Source organism: Meles meles, chromosome 9 (genome assembly GCF_922984935.1).
Source record: "Meles meles chromosome 9, mMelMel3.1 paternal haplotype, whole genome shotgun sequence".
NCBI classification, from domain to species: domain Eukaryota; kingdom Metazoa; phylum Chordata; class Mammalia; order Carnivora; family Mustelidae; genus Meles; species Meles meles.
The window spans coordinates 107,057,675-107,076,738 of record NC_060074.1 but is presented as its reverse complement, the minus strand read 5'-3'; positions in this window follow the sequence as shown (position 1 = coordinate 107,076,738).

The window sequence follows — 19,064 nt, the reverse complement described above, 5'->3', positions numbered from 1 at the left end:
ACCCTGACTCACTCTGTATATCACAGCATTAAAGAGACTTCCAAATATCCTTCATCATGATTAGAAATTCTTTATTTCTGTATTGACTCTTTACAGGGCTTCTTCACCTCCTCCAGAATTTGAGTAAATCAATTTTGTGTGGATAGTACGTGCAAATATATGAAAAGGTAATAAAACCACCGTATTAGTTATAATGAAATAATAGTGATTACCATTTTAGTGAGCGCCTATTAAGTGCCAGTACTCTTTTAAGTACACTGCATATGTCATTTCATTTAGTGACTGCAAAGTACTCTTTAAATTTTATCTCTACATTCTCCAGGTGAGGAGCACCTGGATACATAGCAGCTTTTACCTAGCAACCACACTCAGCTCGGGGAGGGTCTGTCCTACAGAAGCTTGCTGGAACCAAAGCAAACTGAGGAAGCACAGGTGCACCTATTCCCACTCCCTTCCCCTACCCCACCCTTTCCTTGCCAGACACTTGTTGTTTCTTCTCTCCCTCCACGTTTGTTAATGTACAGATTCACAGCCAATTGAAATTTACCATGCACCAGGGTCTGTGATTAAATAAAGTCAGAAGACAACAAAGGCGTGTTTAGCTCTCTCAAGGAGCTCACCTTTGTGAGGAGCTTCTTCTTAGACATGTAATCATAATAAAATACAGGACAGGGGCGCCTGGGTGGCTCAGTGGGTTAAAGCCTCTGCCTTCGGCTCAGGTCATGATCTCAGGGTCCTGGGATCGAGCCCCGCGTTGGGCTCTCTGCTTAGCAGGGAACCTGCTTCCCCCACCCCCTTGCCTGTTTCTCTGCCTCCTTATGATCTCTGTCAAATAAATAAAAATTTGAAAAAAAAGTAAAATAAAATAAAATACAGGACAGAAATAGAAATAGCTGAGATTTGCCCGCCCTGTTGTAGAAGTTGTTTGTAAAAAGCTCAGGAGTAGGGGCGCCTGGGTGGCTCAATTGGTTAAGCATCTGCCTTTGGCTTCAGCTCAGGTTATGATCCCAGGGCTCCCTGCTCAGTGGGGAGTCTGCTTCTCCTTCTCCCTCTGCCCCTCCCCACCCCCGTGCTCTCTCTCACTCTTTCCAAATAAGTAAAATCTTCAAAAAAAAAAAAAAAAAACACAGGAGAAAATAAGCATGAAGCACAAAGGAAGCTGGATGAATACAAGGGTTTGCTGATCCCTCCTGACCGGCGTCTTTTGGTCCCATCTCAGAAATCAACCAGACCTAGGCAAGGGAAAAAAAAAAAAGGCTGACTTTCATGTGAAGGACCTTCCCTAGCAGTCTCTTCTTCCAGCCTCTGTTCCAGTGAGGACATTCACCTCCTCCTTAAGGGAACCCTAAGGTGTGCTTGCCTTTTTTTTTTCCTCCAATTTTATTTTTTATGTATTTTTTTAATTTTTCATTTTTTTTCAGTATTCTAAGATTCACTGTTTATGCACCACACCCAATGCTCCATGCAATATGTGCCCTCCTAATACCTACCACCAGGCCTTCCCGACCTCCCCTGCCCTTCCCCTCCAAAACCCTCAGTTTGTTTCTCAGAGTCTTTTTGCATGAACTCTGACTCTCCTTCCCCTCATGCTACCTGCTTGGCAAAATATCACTCATGACCTTCCAGCTCAGTTCCTCCAGGGAACTTCTCCGCTCTTAACTCCTACTCCAAGTTGGGGGTCCCTATTCTGTTCTCTGTCACAGCTCCATCATTCCATATGGTGACAATTTACCAACCTATATCCCTCACTTGACTATGAATTCCTCAAGGGAAGGTATTGTAACTGATTAGACACCGAGTCCCCATCACAATGGCTAGATGATAGCAGTCATGCCGGAAATGTTAGTGGAAAGAATGGATGAATGTTTTAAGTCTGTCTTTTTATTCTGATGTTCTGGCATCTAGAGCCTTACTGACCCTGAGGAGCCTGTCTCTCCAGGGCAAGTGGATTCATAAAGATAGCAAACTAACACACCATTCACCTGTGACCGTGGCTTTTATATGCAAACCAACCAAGCCAGAGCCCACGTGGCCACTCCCTCCTGGATTAACTTCTTAGCTCTGGGCCACTTTTGCTCCTTGCCCTCAGCACCACAAAATAAAACAGCTAGAGACCGCCCTACCCCACAGAGACTGCTGAAATTATTCAAACTAGCCATTCTAAGCCTGCGTGCCCTATCCCATCCATTCCTTCTCACAGGAACCACAATAAAGGATCCTGTCCATGGTTTCCCATCACTCCTGCCTCCTCACCAATTCTGCTGTTTCCCTGTATGGCCCCCTTCTCTTGGGAACTGCGGGTAATAAAACAACCTTTTCAAAGCAATCATCTCAGCTGTTGGCCTCACTGTATCTGAATAACAACAAACAACAACAACAAAACTAAACAAAGGAAACCCTACATAATAAAACCATAAAGTAGCAAATGAATGAATACTGAGGGCTTACTGGGCCTGTGGATTTACCTGAACTCAGGTTGTTGTGTCTTCTTGGTTCAGATGAGTTCTGTGACATTTTCTTGAATAAGATATTGTGCTTGACAAAAGGGGTCTAGAGATGCTGAAACCTGATCCTTGCCCTCAAGGAGGAGTTCACATACCAGCACAAAGATGCCCATACAATCTAATGATGGTTCATAAACTGGCCCCCCAAAAAATAGACCACTCCAGATTGGTAGGTGCCAGTTTTAATAAACAAGGGTGCTCATTAAATGTGCTTATAAGGCTTGTCTTGGGTGGTCACAAGACAGGTACTTCTCTGCACTGACCCACCAGAATTAGTCTGTGGAGAGGCCATAACAGGATTCAGTCATATATTCAATCCAGGTGGTCTCAACAACACTTTACTCTCTTCAAGGCTGTGTCCTTGGAACAACTCCCACCGTAGGAACACTGGGTAGAGTGTACATTCCAAGCACAGGCATGAGCTGAAGACCTTCAGAGGGCATGGGTCCTGCTCACAAGTCAGCTTGCAGTCACAGCCTCTTAATTGCCTCCCTGGACTCAAAATTCTCCACTGAATCAAAGTTTCTTTCAGCCCCCCAAAGAGGAAAATTATCTCAGCTGTCAGGTCTGCTTGTAGGACCAGCAGTGTGGGGCAAGAGGGGATGAATGGAAATAAGAAAGAAGGCAGATGCTTCAGCTGGCAGCTAATCTCTGGATTAATTCCATAAATCTCTTTACCTTCATTATGCTCCTTGTTTGAGTGCCAGGACAAAGTAAGTCTTCACCAAACAATTGACTTCAGTGAAGTTTTCTCTTCTAGTGGAGTTGCATTTCATTCATTATTCATTGATTTCTTCATTTGGTTCATTTCAACTGAGTTCCTACTATACTCACTATTTAATGTGAAGCTCTGTGGTATGAGTCAGCTCTTCATAGGGAGACAAACATGAAAAAATGTGAAATTTGATAAAAGAGAAATGTTGGAGGACAGGAGGAAGAGAAAGGAAGGAATAAATCAGCCCTGGTAAAGACAAGGAAGGCTTTCAAGAGATCATGCCTAGGATGGTCCCTAAAGGACAGTACAAGTTTTCCAGGTAGTTTGCAAGGCAGGGTTTTCTGGAGAGAAACAGGCATGCCCAGATTCATTGGCATGCCAGGTAAGCTGGCACCAGTGGGATTCAGGGCAACACTCATTTCCAGGTATTTTCATCATTTCTACTCATAAGACAGGGTGCTTTCTCCGGCTTTGTTTGGATAAGTACTATTAAAAGTGTTGTAGGGCAAACATTCATATTTATGCTGTATTTAACTTTTCATTAATAATAAATTCAGGTGAAGTGCCATTGTTATTAATATTGATCAACGTTCCAATTGAAAGCACAGATGTCAGGGATTTTTGTTTAAATGGGTTCAGTGATATTTAATAGTGCTGTTGATGAGAGAAAACCTAATGAAAACCAACAGATGGTCTCTTTAATATCGCTCTCGGCTTTGAAACATGTGCCAAATGTGATACACACAAGGACTTGACAGGGCTGTTACTGGAAGCCTTTAATTACAACTATTTACACTCCTGGGCCTTCAGAAATTGCTAAAATAACACTGCAACTCTAACACTGGCCAAGGCAGCTTTTGATTCATACCCATTTTGTGATATTGTCTGTAGCACTGTATTTCTAAATGACCTCTATAGGTCAAATGACAGGTTTTGGGGATTTTGTTTTGTTTTGTTTTGTTTTTTGTCAAGGAACTGGAGCCAACAGCCAGAATGAGCTCAGAGGGCCCACCTTCCACACATTAGCATATTTAGTCTAAGATGTTGAACAGCATCTCCAAGGTCAAGAAGGGGTATGGATCCCTTTATCATTAGGGTTAACTTAATTACAGCAATGGCTCAACTGAGGTAAACTGCCAAAGCAATGACTAAGTAATTAATAATACAGGCATACCTCAGAGATATTGCAGGATCAGTTCCAACCAGCACAATAAAGCAAGTATCACAATAAAGCCTATCAGATGAATTTTTTGGTTTCCCAGTACATATGAAAGTCATGCTTACACTATGCTGTAGATTATTTAATGTGCAATACCATCATGTCTATATATTTTTAAAAAAACAACAGGTACATACCTTAATTAAAAAATACTTTATTGATAAAAATGCTAACCACTACCTGACCTTTCATCAAGTTATAATCACTGCCCACAGATAACCATAACAAATATAATAGTAATGAAAAAGAGCGAAAGATTGCAAGAATTACAAAAATGTCACATAGAGATAGGAAATGAGCAAATGCTGTTGGGAAAAACTTCAGTACTTCTGAAGCACAATAAAGCAAACTTCAATAGAATGAGATATTCCTGTTATAGTCACTGTAGCAACTGCCCCTGTTATGAACCTTGCTAGGCATTAGTCCAATATTGCCATTACTTCTCACAACAACAGAACAGTGAAGAGGAGGACACTGAAGCCTAGAATGGTTCGATATCAGGCTCATGTCACATAGCTTAGAAGTGGTAACCTGGGGAGCTTTGGTGGCACAGTCAGTTAAGCATCCAACTCATGATTCTGGCTCAGGTTGTTATCTCATGGACATGAGACCGAGCCTGGCATTGGGCTCTGTGCTCAGCATGTAGTCTGCTTGAAATTCCTTCTCCCTCTGTCCCTCTGCTTGTACTCACTCTCTCTCTCTCTCTCTCTCAAATAAATAAATAAATCTTTAAAAAAAAAAAGAAAAGAAAAAAGGGGCAGTTGGGTGGCTCAACCATTAAGTGTCTGCCTTCACCTCAGGTCATGATCCCAGGGTCCTGGGATCAAGTCCCCCATTGGGCTCCCTGCTCTGCAGGAAGCCTGCTTCTCCCTCTCCCACTCCCACTGCTTCTGCTTGTGTTCCCTCTCTCGCTGTGTCTCTCTCTGTCACATAAATAAATAAAATCTTTAAAAATTAAAATAAAGAAGAAGAAGAAGTGGTAACATAAGCAGGTTAATTTCACAGAGTAAGAGCAAGATAGACTAGTCAGTTAAGGCAGAGTAGCATGTCACAAGAAGAAGAAAGAAAAGGAGAAGGAGGAGGAGAAGGAGAAGAGAGAAAGAACAGGGGAGGAGAAGGATGAGAATAGAAGAAGAAAAGATAGAAGAAGGAGAGGAAGAAGAAGAAAGAGAAAGAGGAGAAGAAGGAGGAAGAGAAGGGGTAGAGAGAGGAGGAGGAAGAGAAGAGGAAGGAAGAAAGGAGAAGAAGAGGAAGGAAGGAGGAAGAGGAGGAAGGGAAGAGGGAAGAGGAAGAGAGGCAACCAGAATGTCCTCAAAAAAAAGAAAATCCCCTATTTAAATTGCTTTAAAAAGAAGATAGCAGGAAATGCACAGATATGTGATCTTTTCATCTGTCCTCCCCATTGGGCTGTCTCCATCCTCTGACTGCCAGCTAGGACCTGGGGAAGAAAGTTCTTGTTCACAGCATCTCAATGGAGACAGATGGCAAAGAAAGAAGCTAGAACGCTACAGATAAATGGGTGGCTTAATAAATCGTTTACCTCTCAAATGAAGATGCCTCAGCTACCCAGAAGGTCAGATGGTCAACCACTGGCTCACTGGGAGCCCCACAGAGTAGAACCACATGCAGGTGACACCAGTAGTAATGAGAGAATCACATTAATGGGCTCAGAGCACACAGAATCAAACAGGCCCACTCTCTTTGAGCCTCACGAGAAGTAACAGAGGCCAAAGATCTGATTGTCTCTAGAGCACCCTAGCAAAGAGTCCTCCTTCTGGTCTTCCTCATCTGAAAGAAGCAACAAATCAAATCTAATCGGAAGGATAGACAGTAGCCTAGTTGTTGAGTATATAAAGTAGCTTTTAAAAAATCGTGTTATTTCCTGCACGAAAAAAGAATAGTAGATGCCAGAAAGAAATGATAAAGGCTGCATTCTTTACGCATAAAAGATCAAGAAATCATCAATAAAATTTTGATCCAAAGAAATTTAACACTTGGACATTAAGAAATATCTTTCTAAAAAAAATTAGGAAATATCTTTCTAAAAAAAAATGAGGATCAAAACAAATTTAAGGGGAGATTATAGATTTGTTCATTCATTTATGAATGGCTCAAAAAAGTTCACAAGAAACTGGGTAAGGCAGTAATGACAACAACACAAAAACGAGATTGCTTTATATTCCAACATATGGATTAAATAGTATTCAGAGGACAATCTGTATTCCTAAAAATACTTTTTAATAGTAGGATGGCTATTATGCTGTAAATAAACAAATAAAAATAAATATAAAAAAAATAGTAGGATGGCTATTAATAAAGAGAAAAAGCAGAAAAAAACTGAAAAAATAATAGGATAATATAACCTAAAAATGAAATTGAGAAACATAAACTTGAAATTAATGAAATAAACAAACAACTAAAAAGTTTTTATAAAATCTATCCTTTTTAAGAGAGAAAAGAAATATAACTTCCTGTCAATGCTAATCAAAACAAAAAGGAAACTAAAATATGAAATACCAAGAATGAAAAAGCTCTGTAAGTGTAAAAAAGCAAGAGTCATAGGAGAGTGTATGTTCAACTTAATAGACAGAAAGTTGTCATTTTTATGAAAATGTAAATTTCTAAGATTAATTCATTTTAATAAAGTATTACTAGGTTATAGAGATCTACCACCTAGAAAGGTACAAAATACAGAAGGTTTTCTAGGTGAGTTCTGTCTACTTTTTTCCTTTTTTTAAAGATTTGATTTATTTATTTATCAGAGAGAGAGCACAAGCAGGGGAATGGCAGGCAGAGCAAGCAGAGAGAGAAGCATGCTCTCTGCTGAGCAAAGAGCCTGACAAAGGACTCATTCTCAGAATGCTGGGATCATGACCTAAGCGGAAGGCAGATGCTTAACCGACTAAGCCACCCAGGCTCGGTTTACTTTCTGATCATCATAACCATCATCTTCAATTACCATCACCACCAACATTTTCTTTTCTTTATTTTAACTATGCTGGGATATAAACTAAGACATCAAAACGTGACAAAGCAAATATGTCTTATAAAGATAGATATAGAAATTCCTAAATAAATCAGAATCACCCTAAATATAATACCATATTTCAAAATGTCACATTCTAACTAAGAACAGTTTTTCACAACTACTAATTCAACATTGATCAAATTAATCAATACAACTTCTTAAATCAACAAGTTAAACAGGAAAAAAAAACATGATTATCTCACCATGTGCTAAAATAACACTTAATAAAATTTAGAAACCATTCCTCATGCAAACGCTTAGCAAAATAGGAAGAGAAAGAAATGCTCCACAGTGAGGTCTAATTAACAATATCCAACAAGAAGCACAACAATAATGATGATGAAAGTCATTATGATTAAGCAGAGTAGTGATTCCAACAGAGATTAGACAGTCACTAAAGAAAAAAATCTTTATTTGATACTTTGACTTGAAAACACAAAGGACAACTAAAAATGTATTTGAAATAATTAAACAATTTGGTAAGCTGGCCAAGTACAAGTTCAAGTTATATGTTAATGCTAATGACTTCATGTTAGAAGTAAGTATGTAAAGAGAAAATCTCATTACTAGAAGTTATAAGAACCACAAAACAGAGATTAAATTTAACTTCAAATTATGAGGTCTATATAAAAAGAGCTATAAAATTTTATAAAAGGACGGAAACTAAAACATCAGTAAATAGAGAGATGTAGCACGATCCTGGGTTGGGAGAATTTTAATATCATAAAAATGGCAATTTTACCCAAACTGACATGCTATCTTAGTAGAAGAGCAATCAGGAGCCCAATTTTTTTTTTTCTTTAAGATTTATTTACTTATTCGACACGGAGAGAGAGATCACAAGTAGGCAGAGAGGCAGACAGAAGAGGGGGAGCAGGCTCCCTGCTGAGCAGAGAGCCTGATGTGGCGCTCCATCCCAGGACCCCGAGATCATGACCGGAGCCGAAGGCAGAGGCTTAACCCACTGAGACACCCAGGTGCCCCAGGAGCCCAATTTTTTTAACTGGAATTTTTTTTTTTTCAAAGTATATTGAAACATAAATGTGTGCGAATTTCCTAGAAATATTTGAAAACCAAGAATGGCAGATAATTTGCTTTTCAAGCTTTTAAATCTACACAAATATATTATAATACTAATATTGACACAGGAATAGATGGATCAGTGAACAAAACAAATAGCAAAAGTACAAAATAAAATATGTAGTTGGAAATTAATATATATTCAATATGGTATTGTAATAAAAAAGAAAACCATGATTTTCCAAATGTGATGTTGAAATAGCACCTTTCCATCAACCAAAACAAACTTGTTTTTTATAATTAGCCAGATAATACACATTTTCAGCTTTGCAGTGCATTCAGTGTCTTTCACAAGTACATTGACATTTTAGGAAGAAAAGAGCCAAAGGTGACATATAAACAAATGGGCCTTGTGTCCAATAACACTTTATTTTTAAAAAATGGGCAGTGGGCCAGATTTGACTTGTAGGCTATGGTTTGCCAACACCTGAAGCAGAGTAAATTTAAGCAATAGAGTAAACAGAGTAAATTTAAGCAATTTTCCTGTCTCATGATAAATTAAGTATGGCTCAAGAACCTAAAGCAAAAAATAAAAACAAAAATATTAATCCCAACAATATTAAAAAGAAGAAAAGTTTCATCAACGCACAGTGAAGGAATTTTCTTGAATAGGACAGGAAACTCAGATAATAGAAAGGGAGTGATTTACATATTTGCTGCAAAATTGCATAGAAGTAGAGTATAGGAAACCAAGTCAAAAGACAAACTACAGCTTGATAGAAAGTATCTGCAAGAGCATATAGCAGGAAAAGGATAAATATATCTAATATATAAAGAATTCTTGCAAATTGACAAGTAAAACTAAAATGATCCAGTTGGTACATCTCTGTAAAGGACATAAGCAAGCAATTCTCAAAAGAAGAAATTCAAAATACACTTAAACCTTAGAAAGTATGATCTTTATAAGTAAAGTCAGGTCATCTTCTGCTCAAAACCTCAAAATCTCTCTATTCAATCAGTGTGGAAAAGACCTTATAATTGTTTATCTCTCAGAATTTTCCCTTATGAATATCTGTCTTACTCATCCCATCCCAACCACATACCTGCTTTGCTCTTCTTAGAAACACAGGTGCCCTCCTAAATAGGACTTTCACACTGATGTGTCCTTGACCTTGAATGCTGCTCCCCCAGGTTTCTGCATTCCCTCACCAGCTTCTCAAGTCCTCAATGCCTTCTTCTCAAGAGGCCTAACTGAGACCACTCTATGGAAAATAGCATACCTCCCCCAACACACAGACACACACACACACACACACATCCTCTTTCCTCTCCCCTCTGTTTTTTTTAATGTATTATCTTTAACCTACTGTACAATTTATTTGCTTATTTTCTGAATCACTATTCCCTCACCAAGAATGTAAACTCTCTAACCAGTGAGATGTTGGATCACTGGTGCATTCAAAGTCCCTAGAACAGGGGCATCTGGGTGGCTCAGTGGGTTAAAACCTCTGCCTTTAGATCAGGTCATGACCCCAGGGTCCCGGGTTCCAGCCCCACATGGCTCTCTGCTCAGCAGGGAGCCTGCTTCCTCCACCCCCTGCCTGCTTCTCTGCCTACTTGTGATCTCTGTCTGTCAAATTAAAAAAAAAGAAAGAAACTAAAACCCTAGAATGAGGCTAGGTATATAATGCTATGCTAACAAATACTTAACAAGTGACTGGGGAGTGGGTAGCTAGTGCTTGTTAATTACAAGTCTTAAAATCTCCCAGCTTGATGGATTTCAAGCAACCAATGTAACATTGTCTCACCTGGTGTTGGAAAAATTTAAGCATCATCAGCTGTCATGAGTCAATACAACCCAGTTCCAGCACACCACTGGGTACATAGTAGGTGTTTAGTAAATATTTGTTAAATGAATAAATCCTCACTAGTAATTGTGGAAATGCAAATTAAAGCAAGATACAATTTTCACCTATCAAGCTGGCATAAAGTGCCAGAGAATGATAACTTTAGCAATCTCACCTTTAAAAACAAATTTTATAGGGTTCCTGGATGGCTCAGTCAGTTAAGCGTCCTACTCTTGATCTCAGCTACGGTCTTAATCTCAGGGTTGTGAGTTCGAGCCCTGTTCCAAGCCCCACACTAGACAAAAAGATAATAATAATAAATAAAATAGAAACAAATTTTATAGCAAGAAAAATATCTAAAAAAGGAATAAGAATATCAGTGTCTAAAGAGGTATGTAATCAAGTATATTTATTGCAGCACTGTTTGTAATGGCAAAAAAAGAAAATCTGGACTTAATCTAAATATCCTACGAATTGAAAAATTGTGTATAAATTATGGTACACTCACAGGATTAAATGTTTTACAGCTACTAAAATAATGAATGATATCTTTAAATATGAACCTGAAAAGTTATTCATGGTATGTTTTAAGTGGAAAATGTTAAAGTTGCAGAGCAATAAGCATAAGAAGATTGAATTTGGTTGAAAAATATTAATAAAATAATTTTAAATGTTTCTTTTATTTGCAACATCAGAAAAATACTTAAAACACTTGATTAAGAATTACATTTGAAAAAAAAATTATATGAATCTTCATATTCCTTTCTCATTTTTTGCCCTAAAAAATTTAGAAAGTCTTTTGTACTATAGGCTTCTACTATACTCCTAATAGAATGGTTTCTGATCTATTAAAAATTTTATCTACTAAATCTCTTTTTTAATAAAAAGACCTTGTTGAATTACCTTCAAATTATGCTTTAAACATCCTATTTCTTAACTGTGTTACAATATCACCTGCATTGCTCAAATTTCTAGGCTTAGAGTTATAGTATCAAAAAGTTGCCCCCCAAAATGGAACTTGGTTGTAAAAAAACAGTGTCAACGAACCATCATCCCAAAATGTGATTCTAAATGATGTTTCCAAATGGAACTGAAAAGAGGATATATACAGTAATTAATAATGATAGTTACCATTTTTGACACCCCAAATCTGTGGGTCAAGAAGTGGACACAAAGGACAAAATTTAATGACTTTGTTGAGTGTATGAACCAGAATATCAATATGGCTGTAACTTGGTGAGTATTGGGTAGTATAAGAAAAAGGGAGAAGTCAGATACACAGGCCCTGTTAGGGAGAATGGATTCTATTCCAAGGGCAATGGAAAGCCACAGATAAGATATATAAATTCAATAGGGTAAAATTATGAAGTAAAAATGCTGATTTATGCCTTTAAAAGATCATTTGGCTGCTGTGTGGAGAGTCCATTTCAGGGGAGCAAAAGAGTGGTGAGGAGCCCCATTAGGAATGGGTTGTAGTAGTGGGCCAGGAGGAGGTGTTGGTTTGGATTGGGGTGGAGGTGGGACATGCAGAGTCGATGGATGTCAGACATACCATAACGCATCTTGAGTACATAGTGATGGATTCAATGTGGTGGTAAAGAGAGGAATCTAGAAGGACTCCTATACTTCACCACAACATCCCCAGTGCCCTTAGGTATTCTGGTATTTAGTGGGCTAGCAGAGAAAGAGAAGCCAACAGCAGAGGGCACCTACTTTCAATAAGCAACCGGTGGAGAAAGTCCTGAGGGAAATGAAGAAAACATCAAGACCTTAGGGATACAAAGGATAAGAGAATAGAGTGTTTCAAGAAGGGGTAGTTAATTATGTTAAATCCTGCTGAGGAGTCATGGGAGATAAAGACAAAAATGGCCACTGGATTTGGCCCATAGGAGTTAGGGTACTCTTGACCCAGCAATTAGAGTAGTGAGAACACAAGCCAAGTGATGGAAAGAAGAGAGGATGTAAGTGAGGACGGATAGCGGCGAGTGTAGCAACTACTTTGGGAAGATTTGTTGAAAAGTAAAACAGAAATGAGGCAATAGATAAGGGAAGATCAAATTGGATCCCTGAAAGGTTTATTTATGATTAGACTACCTTTGTACTTATTTTTACATTAACGGTGTCGACCCCTAGAGAAAAATGGAAGATGCGGGGGAGAGAGGAATCTGTGGGGCAAAGTCCTTGAGTGTGGGAGAACCGAGCCAGGCTACAGGGGGCTGTTGGTGGAGATGCTGGCCACTCGGTCCAGGTCACACCAGGAGAGGGTGCAGAGGGTTGCAGTAGAGATACAAAAGACTAAGGTGAAGCAGACATGAGGGTTTCCCAACTGGGACCATAATTTTCCCATGGAAGTCTCAACTTGAGAGTGGAGTGGGAGAACAAAGGCAAGTGTTGAGGAATCATTTTGGAAAGAAGAAGACCAAATTCCTTGTAACAGCAAAGTTTGCCTATCTGAGAAAGAGGTGGTTTGATGGTTGCTATCCTTCATGGAAGCCCCATTAGCCCACATTTTCCTTTTTCTGTAGGCACATATAGCCCTCTAGCCACTGGATGAAGGAGGCGGTACTTTCTCCACTTTTCAAGTGAAGGAGAGATCTGTGAGGCTTACAGATGCTTAGTAACTTTTGATTTTTAAAAATCTCTTTGAGGGGCACCTGGATGGCTCAGTTGGTTAAGCATCCAACCCTTGGATTCAGCTCAGGTCATGATCTCCTGGTGGTAAGACCAAGCCCTGGGTTGGGCTCCTATCTGGGCATGGAGTCTGCTTAAGATGATCTAGCTCCTTCTCCCTCTCCCTCTGCCCCTCTCCCCAGCAGCCCACTCATACTTTCTCTCTCTCTCTCTCTCTCTCTCTCTCTCTCTCTCTCCCTGTCTCTCTCTTTCTCATTTAAAAAAAAAAAAGTCTCTGATAGAAACAACAGTAAGAGTAACTTCTACCTGTCTTCCCCCAAAGTACTATTGGGAATAGTATAGGGATGAAGAAGGAGATAGTTTTAAGAATAATTCCAAGGTCATAAAAAACATGCTTCAACAGAAATAAGGGGCAAAGGTATGAAAGTAATCCCCTGATACTTTTGAAAAGCAATTATCCCAGTATATATTGATAACTCTGAAATCTTTGTTCAAAGCTTAATTTTTAAAAGACTTTCTGATCTTAATTGCTTAGTAGAAACCATATAAGATAATAATCTGCAAAATGACCTGAAAGAAAAGAACAAGCTATAATAAGCCTGGCAATATTTATTCAAAATAAGTTCCAATGCATCAACCAATTAATAAAACCAGCAATGATCATGGCCTTGGGTAACAAAAACACTCAGTTTCTAGCAGCAAAACAGTGTCAAAGAAAACAAATGTCCTGTGAGAAATGTCTTTAAAAGCTCATCACCTTATAAATCAACCTCAGCAAATCAAATATGGCAATTAACATGCAAAAAGTCTAGATGCAATTCTTGGAAAAAAGGATGCAAGGAAATAGCAGATTTGTTTCCACTTGAACAATGCAAAGGAAAACAAATAGTGGGTTGTGTTGATCAATTGATGCCAGCCAAGTCTGACAGCTTTCTGGATAAATTTGCAGGGTTAGCAGACACAGCAAAGGCAAAGAGCGTACACATTTGTGTGTGGCTGTGTGTGTGCAAATATATTACACATGACAGCACACAATCATAAATGCATATACATTTGAAATGTGATTTGTATTTAAGAAAACTCACAAAAGATTTTATTAAAGTCAATTTTGTAGACACACAGATGAATTTAAACACGTCTATAAGACAGCTAACATAGGGCCTTATAACTCAGGGAGAAACCACAGAGATATTTAATTTGGTCAACATAATGGGACATTTTTTACTAATAACCTAGAAACCTAAGGATAAACACTCTATTTTTGATTGTCATATGAAATAGAGGTTTTCTTAGAAGTAAAACTTAGAAGTAAAACTTAACATTCAAAAATTTGAGCTTAAAAATGCAGAAAAGGGGGCACCTGGGTGGCTCAGTGGGTTAAAGCCTCTGCCTTCGCCTCGGGTCATGATCCCAGGGTTCTGGGATCAAGCCCCGCATCAGGCTCTCTGCTCAGCGGAGAGCCTGCTTCCTCCTCTCTCTCTATGCCTGCCTCTCTGCCTACTTATGATCTCTGTCTGTCAAATAAATAAATAAATAAAATCTTTTTTAAAAAAAAATGCAGAAAGGGTGCCTGGCTGGTGCCGTCGGCTCCAGCTCAGATCGTGATCTCAAGGTCATGAGATCAAGCCCTGCATCAGCTTGAGTTCAGTGTGTAGTCAGCTTAAGTTTCTCTCTCCCTCTCCTTTCAGCACCTCCATCCCACACATTCTCTCTCTCTATCGAATAAATAAGTAAATCTTTTTTTTTTAATATTTTATTTATTTATTTGACAGAGAGAGATCACAAGTAAATAGAGAGGCAGGCAGAGAGAGAGAGAGGGAAGCAGGCTCCCTGCCGAGCAGAGAGCCCGATGCGGGGCTCGATCCCAGGACCCTGAGATCATGACCTGAGCCGAAGGCAGCGGCTTAACCCACTGAGCCACCCAGGCGCCCCAATAAGTAAATCTTTTAAAAAATAAATAAATACAATACAAATGCAGACAAGTAATATCCAATAGAAAAAAAAAACAAACAAAAAGATATATACGTGCATAAACTTACAGGGATGTCTGGGTGGCTCAGGCGATTAAGCCTCTGTCTCCGGCTCAGGTCCTGATGCTGGATTCCTGGGATCGAGTCCCACATTGGGCTCCTTGCTCAGTGGGGAACCTGCTTCTCCCACTACCTGCCACTCCCCCTGCTTGTGCTCTCTCTTTCTGACAAGATCTTTTTTAAAAAAAATGGATCAACTTAAAAATGTGTTGATTCAACCATCTTGATGATGCCAGGCTTCTCTTTATGTAAATCATCTCAGATGCAACGTTTCTACACCATTTAAATTTATATAAATAATAAGAACAACAGCTATCATTTCTAAGGTTCCTACACTGTGACACAGGCTACCAGGTTCTTTATAACACCCTAACTCCTTTACTGAAAAGAACTGAATTGACCCCATTTAATGGATAAGGAAACAGGGGCTCAGAGAATTTGAACCAAAACTCAGAGATCTAGAAAGTGATAAGATGAGATTAAACCTTCCCCAAAAGCTTAGTTGTCTCCACTGACAATGGATAAGGAAACAGGGGCTTAGCTGTCTCCACTCCAATGGATAAGGAAACAGGGGCTCAGAGAACTTGAACCCAAACTCAGAGATCTAGAAAGTGATAAGATGAGATTTAAACCTTCCCCAAAAGCTTAGTTGTGTCTACTGCCCTCTCTGGTACCCCAGAGACTGTCATGCCAATGGGCAGAAGGATAGGAAGCAGATTCCCTTATCCCTCATCATCCCTGATATTGCCACAGAGTCCAGGCCTGGACGATCACCTTGTCCTTGTCAGTCCCACTATCACTGACACAAAGTCACCATCTCTCCATCCCGGTCAGTCAGGACTTATGACTGGCTAAGAGTGAAAGCTTCCAAAACAGTTCCTAAGCCACTTCCCCTGCCCTGCACTCTAGACACACAGCTCACACTTACTAAGGATCTGACCTCCATACTCATGTCCTGTAGGTTCCATTTCAGTTGAGGTTATATTGGTGCTCATGCACACGTGTGAGCCCATGCACGGGTGTGTATCGTGTGTGCACTGTGCCTGTACCTGTGCATATGTATATGTGTGCATGTGTGTTTGTATGTGTCTGTGTGTGTACACGTGCTTACACACGTAAGTGGGATGGAGTGGGGACACGAGAGACAGTGCTGATCACTTGGAAAGCTGGAGCCTTGTACATTTGGAAGGGCCCCAGTAGAATCTTAGTTCCCCTATTTACTACAGTCTTCTTGGACTGCTTCTGGATCCTTTACTTTGGTAGTCCTCCACGGGGGCAATTTTGGCCCAAGAGGGCATTGAGCAACAGTTGGAGACCACTTTGATTGTTACAACCAGAAGAAGTGCTACGCACCCTCAGTGGGTAGAGGCCAGGAATGGTGCAAAACTCTCCACAGCACACAGAACAACAGCAACAGAGAAGCATCCCCCTAAGAAGTCAGTAGTGCCAGGGTTGGCACAGTCTTCCCTGCACCCTGACAAACGAAGGCATTCCACAAGCGTCTTCACTCTTCACTGGGACTTCCAGGCTCAGGCTGCAGCTCCTCCTACCTGAGTAAGCTCCATGAAATGTAACTCATCAAATCACTTCCATTCTGAAAATCTTATGTGAAATCTTGACACTTCAGCCTGACGTGCGAGGTCGCCCAGATTTTCTGCAGTGGACTTTTCCAATCTTGTGTCCTATTGCATCTCTTCCTACACACTATGCCCAGAACATCAAAAAGACTTACTATTCCCCTCATCCAATCTCTGCTTTCTGACCTCGATGCTTTTGCTCCTATGCAACACCCAAGAATCTCCTTCTCCACTAAATGTCAAAATCTTCACATTCTTCCAAGTCCAGTAAAAAATTACCCCTCCACACATCCCATTCTGATCCCCTCAAAGCAATGCTTCTGCCACCAGTACCCCTGGTGATGATGGATGATGACACTTCATCCGAACCTGTTCAGAACAGTCTTGTGCATGCCTCACCGGACGAATGGCTCTTGATTGAAAGATCCAAGAAAACCCTCATTTTAAATTATTGTTGAACAAAATAATGAAGTGGTTAATTAATGTTAAATGACTTTTTAGAATCGAACAGAAAGTGTATCAATATATTTTACAAGCTCCCAACCAGAAAAAGTGCTCAAATAGTCATTTATGTGTGACATAATCAAGTAAATGAATGGATTGATTGCTAAGAACCCAGGTCAACTCATTATGTGATTTGGTTAAGACATGATGTCTCTCAATTTCACTTCAAATAATTCCATAATAATTCTTTGAGTTCGTGAATCCAAGATGACTGGTTTTCTATGAGTTGCAAAGGGCCACATGCTATGTGATACCTGCTCGTGTTTTGGGGGACCAGCCCTCGGAAAGCACACTTTCTACACTGTTAAATTTCTTTTAACTTACAGGTAAATGTGGCCCGTATAATTCTGACAAGACCCAAGAAGAAAGCCTCTCTTGTGAAAGAAATGGACACCTGTTTGCTCAATTTCACTTGAGAGATGGTTTTGATTCTGAGGCACGTCAAGTAAGGCCTTGCTTTGTAGCTGCTATGGGTAAATCCTCAGGACCCCAAAAAGAGCACACTGCTTATTCAACTCTCTAGCCTATAACTCCTTACCCTAAGCTTTCAATGGGGTGCCATCTGAAAATGGCAGTGAAATTCTAAGTGGTAATAAAATTCATCCCAGCAGGTCATTTCCACGAAGCAGGGTCAAATCTGGGGAGCAATAGCTGAGTGAGTTGGATCTTGTTGGCCCCTTGACCCCCTCTTCTCCTCTTTTAGGGTACATTCCATATACTTTAGGCAGGCAAATCTTCATCCTATCCTCTCCTGTTCAAAGTTCTCTAATGACTGAGGCTCCAAAATGATCCTTCCAATGTCATCACATTGCTAAAACTTAAAATTTCACCAAGCTGCAATTTCTTCTAAGCTTGGGAGAACACCAGAAGGATGGAGCATGTTTACACTAAGATTTGAATGACTGATAGTCTTGAAATCCATCCCAGATGTTGCTTTGTTTAAAGAAAGCTCTACAAAAATTTGCTTTTGTTTGAATCCCAGTAAGGAAATTCAGGTGACACTAGAAGAGATATTTGGAGAAGGGGGCTCCCAGCATTCCATCAAACCCTGGTCCTAGAACCTACCACACGAATTTCATGGACCTCAAAATGATTTCCTTAATCAATGTGTGAATGACCCCACCCCAGGTTTTCTTCCTATTCCTGCCATAGGGAATCATCTAAAATGCAGATCTGTGTTATCCCACCATTTAAAATCCATCAGTAATTCATTATTGCCTGTGCAGTAATAGGTCAAGGTCTTCAGCATAGAGTGGAAGGTTCTTCTCAATATCACTCCACTTCTGTACCCCCTAAATCCATTCTGACATCTCACTAACACATATCAAGCAGATTCTCACCTCTAGACTTCATACAAGTTGTGGGCTTGCCTGCCCTGTGTTCCACCCAGCCCCTTCTGAACCAGCAAATCTCACTTACCCTCAGGACTTAACGAGACACCACTTCCCTTATGCCAGAACTGACAGTCACCACTGATGTCCTTCCTCTGGGCTCTGCCCTTCCTCTTTCAAATATTCCATCCCACTTGGGCTGCAGGTTCCTCAAGTTCCTGGTGAGGTTTACAATGCCTCCCCATGCCTGCCTAGCACAACTGGTTGTGGCATGAATAAATATTTCTATAGTGAGAGAATGAATGTAGCAACTAATCTATCTGCTTCTAAACAAGGATTTTTAAAAATAAGTAAACCTATAAACATTGGGGTACAGATGGCTCTTCTTTTCACTACATCTGTATCTTTGGGGTAAATACCCAGCAGTGCAATTGCAGGGTCATAGGGAAGCTCTATTTTTAATTTCTTGAGGAATCTCCACACTGTTCTCCAAAGTGGCTGCACCAACTTGCATTCCCACCAACAGTGTAAGAGGGTTCCCCTTTCTCCACAACCTCTCCAACACACGTTGTTTCCTGTCTTGCTAATTTTGGCCATTCTAACTGGTGTCAGGTGGTATCTCAATGTAGTTTTAATTTGAATCTCCGTGATGGCTAGT